The sequence below is a fragment of the Sturnus vulgaris genome, chromosome 25 (assembly GCF_052056855.1).
Source record: "Sturnus vulgaris isolate bStuVul1 chromosome 25, bStuVul1.hap1, whole genome shotgun sequence".
NCBI classification, from domain to species: Eukaryota; Metazoa; Chordata; class Aves; order Passeriformes; family Sturnidae; genus Sturnus; species Sturnus vulgaris.
Window position 1 is genome coordinate 5,616,316 of NC_142267.1, and position 12,809 is coordinate 5,629,124.

The following is a 12,809-nucleotide window of genomic DNA, read 5'->3' on the forward strand; positions in this document are numbered from 1 at the left end:
GTGAACACAGTTCAGTATCCTGTGAGAAGCTGGACAAAAGACTTCTTTCCCCACATATCCCACAGAAAGAAGCAGGAATGGCAAATGCCATGGAGATGGTCTCTCCTGGGAATCACGGTAATAAAAAGTAATCAAGTCAAAAGCCAAGGAAGCTGATAGACCAGGAACTACAAGAGGGTATTACAAAGTCAGTCTAGGTGCCAGCAGTCCATCTCTTCAGGGAAACTTCACTTTACCTGGAGAACACAGAAGTGAAATATTTCAAACCCATTTACAATCTCTGCTTCTTCTTCATGGGAGCAGGGACTTCCCTTCCCCAAGACACCATCCAACTCCATTTTGAGGGCAATTTAGATGGAGTAACATGGCAACTTACAGTCTCTGAGTGCAAGCCTGGAATGTGCTGGCAAAGGCAAGAGGATGGGGCAAAGGGGGGCAGAAACTCCTCAGCCATGAACTTGCTGCTCCAGTGGCAGGAGGGAGGAGGACCACGGTGGGAGGAAATCTGTTTGGTACATGGAGAGTGTGCTTTGCTTGGTAACTCCCAGTGTGTCCTTTGGGACAGCTCGGAGGGGTCGTGCATGGTGTTCCACTCCATTAGCAATTACTTTATGCCAGCACATGTAAATAATTATTCTGGCACAGGTTCCCAGCAGAGAGCTGTGTGCAGCCCTTCGGAGCCAGTGCAGCACTGACTGTGCTGCTGCCTTTCTTGGAGACCAGCACCAGGAGTGAGGAGATTTGTGTTCACACATGGACAGGCTGCACGTCCTTGCATCAACAGTGCTTTGGAAAATTAAACCATCTGTGCAGGTGAAGTGTAATTCCATGTGATTAAACTCTCTGCTTCCCCTCAAGAACTCATTGTGCAGCCCAGCCTTTTCCCTGAGATCTGACCCTCATGAGAGAAGCCTTGCGGTTAAAAAGATGGGAGAAATGTTTACAGAAAAAATGAAGATAAAAGAATTCCACACGACCTGATATTTTCTGTGAAAGGTTTTGCCCAAGACGGAGCATTCAGGCCAAAACTACAAACCCCTGAGAACAGAAGCCACAAAACTGATGTACCTCTGCATGGTACAGCACCAAAGAAATCTTTCACCCCTGGAATCTGCCTCTTTCCAAACTCCAACAGTGCCCTCAAGTGCTCAAAGGAGAAGCCGCAAGCCAGGGATGGAGCTTGCTGCCGCCCAGGCTGCGAGGCACAGGAAAGTGATGAATGTGGAGCGGAGAGATGTGGCTGCACGGCCTTAAGAGTGACTCACTGCTGTCCCTGCCTGAGCTAAGGTAAAATGTCTGTGTCTTTTCCTACTTCTTTTCCCCAAATGGGTAGATCTGTGCCGATAACCTATCTGTCATCGAGAGATGCTCCAAGAGCATTAAAAACAGATTTCAAGTCTGTGCTGCCTGGAAAAGATGCACACGTCACAAGCTTGTGGAAACAGTATAGTTTGGATTTGGCCACTGGAGTGATCCCACCCAGCCAGACCTCCTGGATCCATTCCTTCAGAAGACATGACCTCTGCAGACGAGAGGACTGCATCTCAGTGTCCCAGCTCCAGAGGGGAGGTTGGGTTTCACCCTATCTGGCTCCCTGCAGTGAGCTTTCCAAGCTGTGTGGAGGCTGTTTTGGCAGAGCTACACATGGCCGTTCTCAGTGAGCTGGGTGTCTCAGCAAGAGGGGCTCTTTCAAGGGACAGGAGACAAGGCCTGTTTGGATCTGTGGGACTTCTGCTTGCTCCCAGTGAGAACAGTAGCTGGAGACATGGTACATGGTCACCTGGACTCCTTTGTGGGACACTCGGGTGATCCCTGGCAGGATGCTGAACTCAAACCCTGCTGACCTCACTCAGGTCTTTCCCTGCAGGTTCCTTGGAGAGTCACCTGGTAGGGCTTTATCCTGCACTCCTACACTTTGGGGAAAGGAAGCACTCAATGGTACAGCTCCACTCAGCAGGACTTGCTGTACAAGAATTAAGATGTTTTCAAGGGACAACTGAGTGGTACTGTGCTGGGAATTGACAAAGCTACACTGGGAACCTCTTTAGGTCCCGTTTCCTCACCCTTTCTCTTATTTGGGGAGACTACTCCTGGATCATGGCATTGGTTTCATTGACATGACATGGTTACAAATCCCTTCGAGTTAAGCAGCACAGGGGACAGAAACAGGGTGATGGGGACAGGAACTACCAAGTCTGTTTTTGTCCCTGTAGCCAGTGTCATGGTGCCTCTGACCACCTTACCCTAGCCTTTGGAGAAAAGTCTCTGTGGCTTCTCTGAAGGCATGTGTGTTGTTCTCTTCCATCACTGCTCATCATGTCACTGTCCTGTCACCTTCACACAGCACCATTCATCTCCTCCAAGGTAGGAGACCACAGGTGCTCTTCCAGCAGGCTGCTGTCATCCCATTAGGTCCCCCTGAATCACAGACACCACCCAGCAAACACCAATTTCAATTCCAGAGCTGAAATTCAGCAGAGCCACCCCCTTATGACCTTTTGCTGTACTGCCTTGATCTGGACAGGGACATTCAGCTTCTTCTTCTCCCTAATTCTGGCCAAAAGCTATTCCCACAGGTGCCTGTTCCAGGTGCTTGCAGGTAGTAGTATCACAATGCCAAATAAACAGGCAGGCTCACAAACTGTGGCCAAAACCTCACTTGTTTTAGTGCCAGAGCTGCAAGTTGCTTGTACAAGGAACAATTCTCAAGATATCAGAGACATCAGTACTCTTCTCTGCCATCGAGGATGGCCTTGCAGGAAAAGTTTTGCTTCTGCAGGGAAAGCACCTACTGCAACACACAGCTCCTGCTCTGCTGTGGCTCAACATGCCTCAGACAGCATGAGATGGCCCTGCAGCAAGTGTAGATCTGACAGGGATGGAGATGTTGCTTCTAGTGTAGCAGCCACTGCCCTTCATCTCATCAATACTCCTTAGAAAATGCCAGCCTCTCCCCCAGCAGCCTGGAGCAGGTCATTGTCACAGCTGGGGTGTCATCTCCAGGTCAGCTGCTGTCAGCAGCCAGAGAGCAAGGGCCACTGGTGACTCCTCAGTATCACCTTGCTTTGATTACCAGCCTGGGGATAAAAATAACCAGATCTGGGTCCAGATCTCTCACAGGGATCCCTTCAACACATAAAATAGGAGCACTCAGGAGAAAACTGGTGGAGTGGTGACTGACAGCTGTAGCAAAGACAACTCAGTGCAGGAGACTGGCAAAGGACCATAGTCTGAGCAGGTCCCCAGGAACCTCTCTCCACACCTCCACAAGAAAACAGCCTGCCCTGCTTTTGTAGCATTCACCAAATGTGACCTTGAAACCTGCTGCTGTGATGCCATTACTACTGTAATGGCAGAATAGCTGCCATGCCACTCTTGGCCAACAGGCCTGGCCAACAGGCATTTCCCTGGCAGAGCACAGAGGCCCCAGAGCAGAACAGGTCTCATCATGAAATTGTGGGTTTCTAATTAATACCCATTTGCCTGCAAGCTGATCTACTTGACCACATGCCAGCCCCAGAATTTCATCTTCTCCCCCGGGGACAGGACTTGGCAGTCACCAGGCCCCACAGTCCAGGCCCTACTGCCTGCCTGCTGCTGGTCACCAGGTCACACACAGCCCAGGATATCACTCTCCATACCTCTGCACACTCATCCGCAATTAGCACTTGTTTATGCAAATGAGTCAGTTCATTAGCTCTCCTCTGCAATCTATCAATAGATGGAGGAGATAACCCTTCCAGGCCTGGGAATGTGAATGGAAACTACCCTGCTACTCCATGTACTGCCTGGTGAGATAGCCTTTTTTTTTTTGTTTGTTTGTTTTTTGTTTTTTGGTTTTTTTGTTTTTGTTTTTGTTTTTGTTTTGGTTTTTTGTTTTTTGTTTGGTTTTTTTTTGTTTGTTTGTTTTTGTTTTTTGGGGTTTTTTTGGGTTTTTTTTGTGGTTTTTTTTTTGTGGTTTTTTTTTGTTTGTTTTTTTTAATTTTATTTTATTTTTTTATTTTTCATATACATTTCAGCCAAAATCTTTCTGCTTCTCCAATGACATGAGTCAGACAAAACTTTTTCCCAGAGCTCTGTTAGAGCCGAGCTCAGAGGGATCAGCAGCTTTCAGGTGTGCAACCATACAGAGAGCAGAGAATGCCTGACTTTAGCACACGGGACAGGGGTCTCTGAGCTGGCCAGGGCACGGTCCCCACACAGCTGTGCCTTAGTGAGCCCAGTGGGGACACTCGGTGGCCTTCCCTGCACTGGCTGCTGGTAGCAGGGCCTGTCCCACTCACTGGGGCCATCTGGAAGCTCTCAGAGCTGCTGAAAAAAATGCCACTGGAGGCCCTTTGTGAGCCACGGGCTGGGTCAGGACAGAGGGACAGGGAACAGAAACACAACGAGGGCTTCAGGAGGAACAAGGAGTACCTTTGCTATGGCAGACATACAGATCAGGGACTCGGGGGGGAACAAGGAGCACCCCTGCTTATGGCAGAAATATAGACTGGGGTCTTGGGAAGGAACAAGGAGCACCCCTGCTATGACAGAAATACAGACCAGGATCTTGTCACCCCTGCCCCAAGAGTAGGATGCCGGCACATGGGCTGTGAGAACAGCCTGGTCCCACCCTGCACTCTTGTTGCATGCAGACTGACACATGGCTGCCATGCACAAAGCATGGGTAAGCATGGTGGCATTCAACATCAGGGGGCTTCTTAGCTATTTGCATATCCTAGAAGCAGCCACACACCCCAGGGTCCCTGCCTGTCACACACACACACACACACACACACACACACACACACAACCCCTTCAGCATCCCAACTCTAGACCTGGTGCCTCAGGTGACCCTGGTACTCCAGGTGACCCTGGTGCCCCAGGTGACCCTGGTGCCCCAGGTGTCCTCCCCAGCACACCATGGTGAGATGCTGCTAGGAGGGTGCAGGGAGCCATGCCTGCAGTATGCAGAGGAGCCAATGTCTGGAAACCCAGCAAGCAGGTAATGGAGCAGCAGATCAGGGCTGTGTCCACCTGCCCCATGTCTGACAGCCAGCATCCCAAAGTACACCCACAGTGTGGGGTGGAAGGTCCAGAACCGCCCGAGCATTCCCTTGGGCCAGGCCAAGGGCATGGTCTTGGAGGACAAGGGCAAGGACTGATGCTGAGGTGGACATGTCTCCTGCTGCCTCAGCCCCACATGCCCCTCATGGCTGGCTGCTCACCCACAGCCTGTGCCCAGCCACTGTTACCACCTCCCTCAGGGAATGAGCCCCGGCTCTAACACAGCAAGGTGATGTTTTATTACTGAATCACAGAACTAATTAGGTTTAAAAACGCCTCTGAGACCGAATCCAACCTATGAGCCAACACCAGCTTGTCAACTTAAGACCATGGCACTAAGCACAATGTCTGGTGTTTCCTTAAATACCACCACAAACAGTGACTCCACCACCTCCCTGGGCAGCACTTCCAGAGTCCATGGCGGTGGAATCATGAGGGCAAGAGATGGGGGTGTGACAGTGGCCACCATGGCCGGCAGGTCCCTCAGGGATGCCCGGGGACAGGGCACCATGTTACCCGGTTTAGGAGCTCCCAAAACCCACACACAACGTCTAGTTCAGAATAGAGACATCGTTTAGTCTGCACATGGCGTAAGGTGGAAGTTTCCACAAATCAAGTACACCAAGGGGTAAAAAGGTGTATCTTTTATTCACACGAAGCTAACATATATTCTCCACCTACCGAATGAAAATTTATTTCGGTTATGTGACCTTTCACAATGCTTGAAATACAGAGTTCTTTTCTTCATTAGGCAACTTCTATTGTAGAACTTTTCTGACTACATCAATTACGTTTGCAAAAGGTGAGAAAATTCAGCCAGGGGACATAAAATTCGCCTGGAAGACAGCAAGGGGGAGGGAGGGAGAGGGCCTGCGGCGGCCCCAAGATGGCGGCGCCGCCGTGAGGGGGGCAGCGGGCGGGACAGCGGCGGCCGTTGTTGAAGCTTTATTGTTGTTGAAGCTTTATTGTTGTTGAAGCTTTATTGTTGTTGAAGCTTTATTGTTGCCGCCGCCGTCGTGTCCGCAGCGCACAATAAAGATAAAACCGTGGCGAGGTCGGGCACCCGGGGATGGGGGCGACTCGGCTCCCCCGCGACCCCGCCCGGCTGTCCCGGCTCCAGCCACCCCTCGCTACCCCGGCTCGCCCCCAGGCCCGTGCAGGGAGCCGGGGTCGGGATGGATGCGTGCTCCCCCACCCACAAGGACAGACCAGCCTCTCCAAATCCTCTCAGGCAGATGAGGAGGTTGAGGGGGCCTAAGGGTGCCTCTGCCTTCAACCTGGCCGGGAGCGGGGACCCCCACACCCCACCCGTGTTAAATGGAAGTCAGCCTTGTAGGTGCTCCTCGAGTGCCCAAAAAATGCAGTCCCTCTCATTTAAAGCACTCCCCATATTCGCTCTGCCCTCACTGCCCTGTGGCAGGAGACTTTCCTTTTGTAATCTACACATAAAAGATATTTTCTCAGAAATTTTGTCTCTACCAATGAGCCAAAGCCAGTCTGCTGGGTTCCATTGACCCTGCAAAGGTGTTATATTAGCTATGCATTAGGGCTGTGCCCCTGCTTGGACAGGTGTGACCCTCCAAGTAGTTTTTTAAAGGTAGGCATGGAAGGGGTTTATCTTGTGCTTTGGTCACAGCAGATTCCTCTCCTTTCCCTGGACCACTAATCCCATCTGTTCTTTGAGATGATCCATGAAGACTGACCCATTAAGAGACAAATAAACTGTTTTTTTCCACTACACCAAAAAAATGAGCAGTCTCATTTGGCTTCCTTTGTGATCTCGGGTGGGTTGTGTCACTCATGTGATGCATGGGTGGGCTGTGGTCAGGGAAGCCCAGCTTGTCCTTGCAGAGGGAGAAGCTGCAGTGAGGTGAGGCTCCGGGGCAGTTTGCTCTCCTGTGCAGGTCAGGAAGGCTGACACACCTGGTTTATGGGCCGGGCATGACATAAGGCAGCAGGGTTCTGCAGGGTTTTGGTTAAGATATGCCAAGTGTCTTGTGTTTGAGCAGGAATTTGTGTTGACACCCTGGTTCAAAGACAGGGTGATGCAGGAGCAGCCTGTTCGAGCATGGACCAGAACGGAGGTACTTTCCCAGCCTCCATACCTTACTCTTCCACTCTTGTTCCTTCTCTTTCCATTATATTTTAACTGCCTGGACATATCACTTAAAGAAGGTGCCAAAAATGTCTCTGTTGTCCCTCAAAAAGCAGCAAAGCAGTTATAAAATTCTTCCAGGAGATGGAGGAAGCATGTTGGCTTTCTGGGGTGAGCCCTACTTGGCTTTCACAATGCTGCATCTTCCTCTGCTGTTTTGGAGCAGCTGCACTCATGTTTGAAGAGTTGTTGAAAGTCCTTTTATCTTAATGGAGTTTTGGGGCTGAGGAGGTGCCTCTCTGACAGCCTGATGCAAGAGGTGACAGTGGTGGAAGTCTAGGTGTCTTGACAGACTCAGCTCCCAGTAATTCTGTGTATTTACTAAGAAGTCTGAGGGAATAAGACCCATTTTGGGGTAACCAAGCCTGAGAAGTGTAATTTTAAAGACCTTTGTATCAAGGCATCTCCATACCTTAGGGGTGTTTACAGCCATGTCTGCCCTTGGCTGAGGGAACAAATGGCTCCTGTGCTTTTGCTGATACAAAATGGGTCACAAAAACTGGTCAAAGTAGCGTAGTTTTGGTTTTTTTAATAAGACGTTGCAACAAACTGTCCTCTGTGATGCAAACCTACCTGACAAAAAGCAGTTCAGATGCCCAGCTTTTGTTTTTTGAGGATGTTAAGGGAACCTGCAAAATATAATTAGCACTTTCAGTGTTCTTGGGCACAGTGATCCGTGGCTGAGCAGTGACTGGAGCAAACTTTGGCTGTTTCTTTGGGTTTGTGCAGGTTTTCCACTGCATGATTTTTCTTGCTTTTCGGGGCAGCTCTTGGTTTGAAGAAAACTTGCCTTAAAGAGTTGTAGCAGAGCTGTTTGTTTTTCGATCTGTTGTATTTCTATTCAGAGCATCAGTGAAGACAGACAGCCAAAATGTGTGGGGTTTGAGTGGTATATTCTGCTGCCTTTAGAGCCTGTGGAGTGCTGAATTCAGTCAAAGTGTTGCTTATTTTCCTCTGTTACCAGTCTGCACTGATGCTCTGAACTGCAACAAAATAGATTGAAAAACAAATTGGTGTGCCCTGGTTCCTTGTGCTGGATTTCACATTATCCTCTAGGCAAGCTGCCTGCTCTGCCCCTTTGGAGCACCCCAGAGACAAATAATGACCCCTCAGCATCTTTCAGCACTTCAAAGGCTGAATTACTTTTTGTGGGAGAGGTAAGAAAATTGAATTGCAGTCCTTGATTTTCTGGCTTTCCAATAACCCTCAGTGTAAGATCATCATCTTGGTAACAAGAAAACAGGAAACTGGTAAACAGGCGCAGAAAATATTCAGATTGTGATTTAAGGCTGTCAGTGCTCTTAATTACCCAGAGCTAAAAACAGAACATTGCCCCTCACTCAGAGGCCACTGTCATGCCCAAGGGACTGCAGGCCTGAGCATCACAAGAAATATATTCCAGCTTTCTGGCCTACTTCGTTCACTGAGGATTGTGAAATGAGCTTTTGATTGAGTGCAAATGGGCTGGGATGGGGTGAGCTCCTCTCACTGGGCAGGGAGCCTTTCTGGGCTGGCAGCCACGCCTCCTGCAATGACCACTTCGGATTTTAGCTCCCCAAGCAAAGAGCTGAGTGGGTTGTGGGGTGCTCCTGTGAGCCCCTCTGATCAGCTCCAACAGAAGTGGCATTAACTGAGGACAGAAAAGTTGGATTTTTCCATTTTGCTTATCTCTTTCTGTCTACTTCCCCCCGCCTTCTTAGTTTTAGCTTTTTAGAGCTTGCATAGGACTTCCTTTCTTCTAGTTTTGCCCCGGGTGTGAAGAGTGATTTGATACAGCTTCATTATCCATGTGGGCACTGCAAGTTCCCTGTCTCTGCAGCAGAGCAGCAGGCTGTGGGTCTGTTTCACACACAACCACTATGCTCATCTTTTGGAGGGCTTCATCTTTTGGCAATGTGGCAATAGTTGTTGGGGGTTTGGTTTTGTTTTGTTTTATTTTGTTTTGTTTTAAAGCTACAAAAAGCCTGCCCCATGTGCATCTCTGATGAGAATTTCAGGCATGGAATACATCCTCAAGCTAGCCACTGAGATGGATACAGGAAGAGCTTTTGTTAAGTTATTAATGGCAGTAGCTGTGTTGACCATACCTTGTAAAATCCTTTATTATATAGCAAGGGATATACAGAATCCTTTTGCTTAAACTTTAGAGGCATTACAATTCTTTCTTTGCCTTGTGATGGATGTTCCACAGTGGGCACTGTGGCAGCAGGAACTGCGAGGGAGGGATGGTCTCATTCTTGATCCTTTGGAGCACCTGTCTCTGTAGAGTCTGATTGCTAAAGTGCTCGGTCCTAAATTTCAATTATCTTTTGATGAACCTGGTGATGTGCATGGCTTTTGAGTCTGTTGCATCTAGATGGAAGTAATTATGTGAATAATGAAGAGAAGTGATTTAATTTGGGCACACTTTTCACTTCTGTGGATAGAATTGGGTATTCGCTTTCCTCCTCCATTCTTCCTTCAACTTCTCCCAAGAAAGGATGTTGCTATCAAGAGATCTCTTTCCTGTTCTAATGTAGCTTAAAGAAAGCAATATGATAGTCTCAAACTGTGGATGTGTGGGAGGACAGAAATAACTGGAAAAAAGGCATAAAGAGCTGAAACTGGGCAGTGGAGGGTGATGTTTTCTGCAGACATCTTCTGGACCTCCTATACTTCATAGATTCAGAAGAAAAAGGGTCATCTTTGTCGAAATGGGTGTCCTAGAGCAGTCACAGATGACAGCTGCTGCTTAAGGGCAACAGGGGACATTTTTATGAACATGTCAAGTAGAGCCTTAGAAATTGCAGGGACTGTTGAAAATTTGGCTTAAATGGATTGACCTCACAGTTTCATGGAAAATCAGTGAAAGGAAAATTCCTAAGCCACCTTGGTGTTTCCCAAAAGCTGACAGGATGGGGCTTAAGATATCCCCTCAAAGGATTAATTTTGCAAGGCCTGTTTGTTGTGCAGCTTGGTTGGGCAAATGCCCTGTGTCCTTTGTCCCCTTTCTGACTCCAGTGAGTGGTATTTTGGAAGAGGGCAGTTCTCATGTGGCTCAGGTGTCAGATGTCTCAGGAACAGTCTGCTTAAGCCATATTTTACTTTAAGTTTGAAGTCCCTAGTGGGCCTGACTCCTGAGAGGAGTCAGAGAAGCAGCTTTAAGCTGAAGAAGGGACAATTGGCATTTTCCTCCCAGTGGTGTTGGCAGAGGCAGACAGCACAGGCTCTGTCAGCACTCATTGCTGCTGAAGTATCAGTTACTGCTCTCAGAGAGATTCCCAGTCCTGCCCAGTCCCTCAGCCAAATCTCCCAAAAGTCATCTAGAGAATGGCTGGGAGACATAGTCACACAAACTCAGGTGAGAAATGAGACATAATTTAACAGTTTGGCAGTGGAGGGCCCTCCACCTAAAAATCAGTTATCATGACTGGGCTCCTTACTGGAAGAGAGCCTTTAGCCAGACCCAAGTTACTGAGCCTGGAAATCTGGGAGGCAGTGATGGATGAGCAATCACATTGTTAATGGTGGTCCCTTCTGGCTCTAGGCTTTGAATAAAAGCCTGAAGTGTCCTCTGGGTAGGGTGCAATTGCCTTGAGGTGGCCAACACCCCTTGTTATAAATGCCTGTTCTCTTTGGCAGAACTGGATGGTTTGTAATTAAATAAATAAAATGTATTTAAACAAATATGTCTGTGCTAATTACTCAGGACACATTTTCCAGTGCTCTGAGTTGCTGTAATGAAGAAGGGGACATGCTGGTAGGCTGCTTAGAGCTTCACTGTTTTGAGCTCTCATGAGCAAATACGTCTTCTGTATTCCTGCCAGGAATAGAGGGAGCAGACGGTGCTGCTGCTTCCTCCAGCTTGCTGTGGTGCAAGAAATAAGGTTTCATGCAGGAGCTATTCATGGCAAAGTGAGCAGACGTCTCTTCCAGGACATGGATATTTCCTGCTTATCCTTTTGTAGGAATAGCTATCATTATTTAACCAGCAGACCCAATTTCAACTCAGATACTGGAAGTCCTTCAGCTGCAGGGAAGGAGTGGGTGGACTAAAAGTGCTATTACATGGAGTCTGGCACAAGAATCGGGTCTGTCTCTACTGCCATGACCAGCAGCAGCTCTGCTGATGGCAGCTTGCTTCCTTGTGATTTCAGATAGCGTGGGAGGAGAGCGGAGCCTGCCTGTTGGATCGACTGCAAGTGCAGGTGGCTGGCCCTGTGCATGTGGGAGGGGGTGGATCTGATACTCAGAAAGATGAGCTGCAGATCAGCCAGCCTTTGGTAGTGATGTGCCAGGAGAAGCTCTGGCTCTGGGGAACAGGAGGGTGGGCTGTGAGCCCACTCAGGCTTTTCTGCCTTCCAGAGAAGGACCCACCAACCCTGTGCTTTTGCTTCAGAAGCACTGAGGAGCGTAACACCTCTGCTTTGAGGTGGTGTCAAAACCATCTGTGATCTTCTCCTGATGCTTGAAAAACAAGTTTCATAGCACTTCATCTTAAAAGCCTGCGGGAGATCTTGGCTGCACAGGAGAGCTCTTCTGCATTTCTGGGATCCACCTACCTGTTGTTCAGTCTTCTGTAGCTCTGGGATGAAGTGATGTCTCTTCTATTCTTCTGCCTTCCCACAGCTATTACAGGCAATGTCACACAGGACAGCTGGGGACAGGAAGTCCTGCTTCCCACAAAAGCTGAGCTCCAGAGGGGTTGGTGCCTTGAAGAAGTGAGATGCCAGCTCAGGCTGCATCCAGCATCTGCTTATGATGTGATTTGGTACAAGCTGAGAGTTGCTCTGAGCCTGATTTCATGCAAGGCAGAGCTTTGAGATTGGTGTATGTCCATTGGCTTAAACTGGTGTATGTGCATTGGTTAAAGCTCCTCTTCTCTACAGGAGAGCAGGAAGCTGAGTGCAAGGTGTTAAGCATTGAAGGTCGTGTCATTCATGTCTATCCAGGTGCTCTTTCTCTAATGCTCGTACTTCTTTGTGGCCCACGCCAGTGTTAGGCATCCGAGGGTGTGGACAAGCAATAACATCTTTATCTTATCTATCTTAGATAAAAACTCCAGGTGTTCCACCGATAAGAATTCTGTTAGCAGATGTCCTATCTGTTCTCCCTCCTGTAATGGGATGGGGAGGGGGGAAGTTAAAGGGAGGTTCTGCTAGATGGGATTAGAGTTATGGACTTCTGCCAAAAAATTACATTTTAGAGGAAAAGGCTAATAAGTCGATGAGGTGAGAAGAGGGTGCTGAAGGCCCTGGGCTGCAAGCAGACCCCTGTCTCTAATGTTCACATGGCCTTGCTCATCTTACCAGTGATTTGGGGGGGAAAATTAACTGGTCCCAAATCACTTAATGCTTTTTAGGCCCAAACTAACACCTCAGATTCTCCTCTGTGTTTGGTAGATGGTCTGAACAGGTCTTCATGCCCTGCTTCCCCACCTGCCCTTTCAGAAACCAGCTGCTGAATTCAGCATCATCTTTAGCCCCTGGCTGGCACTGCAGTGCCTGGTCTGATGGGCACTCACACCTCTGTGAGATGTATGGCACAGCAGGGAGGCTCTACTCCCTTTTTATAGCTCCTGTACTTTCAGTACTCAATCCGTATCTACTCATTTAGGTTTGAATAC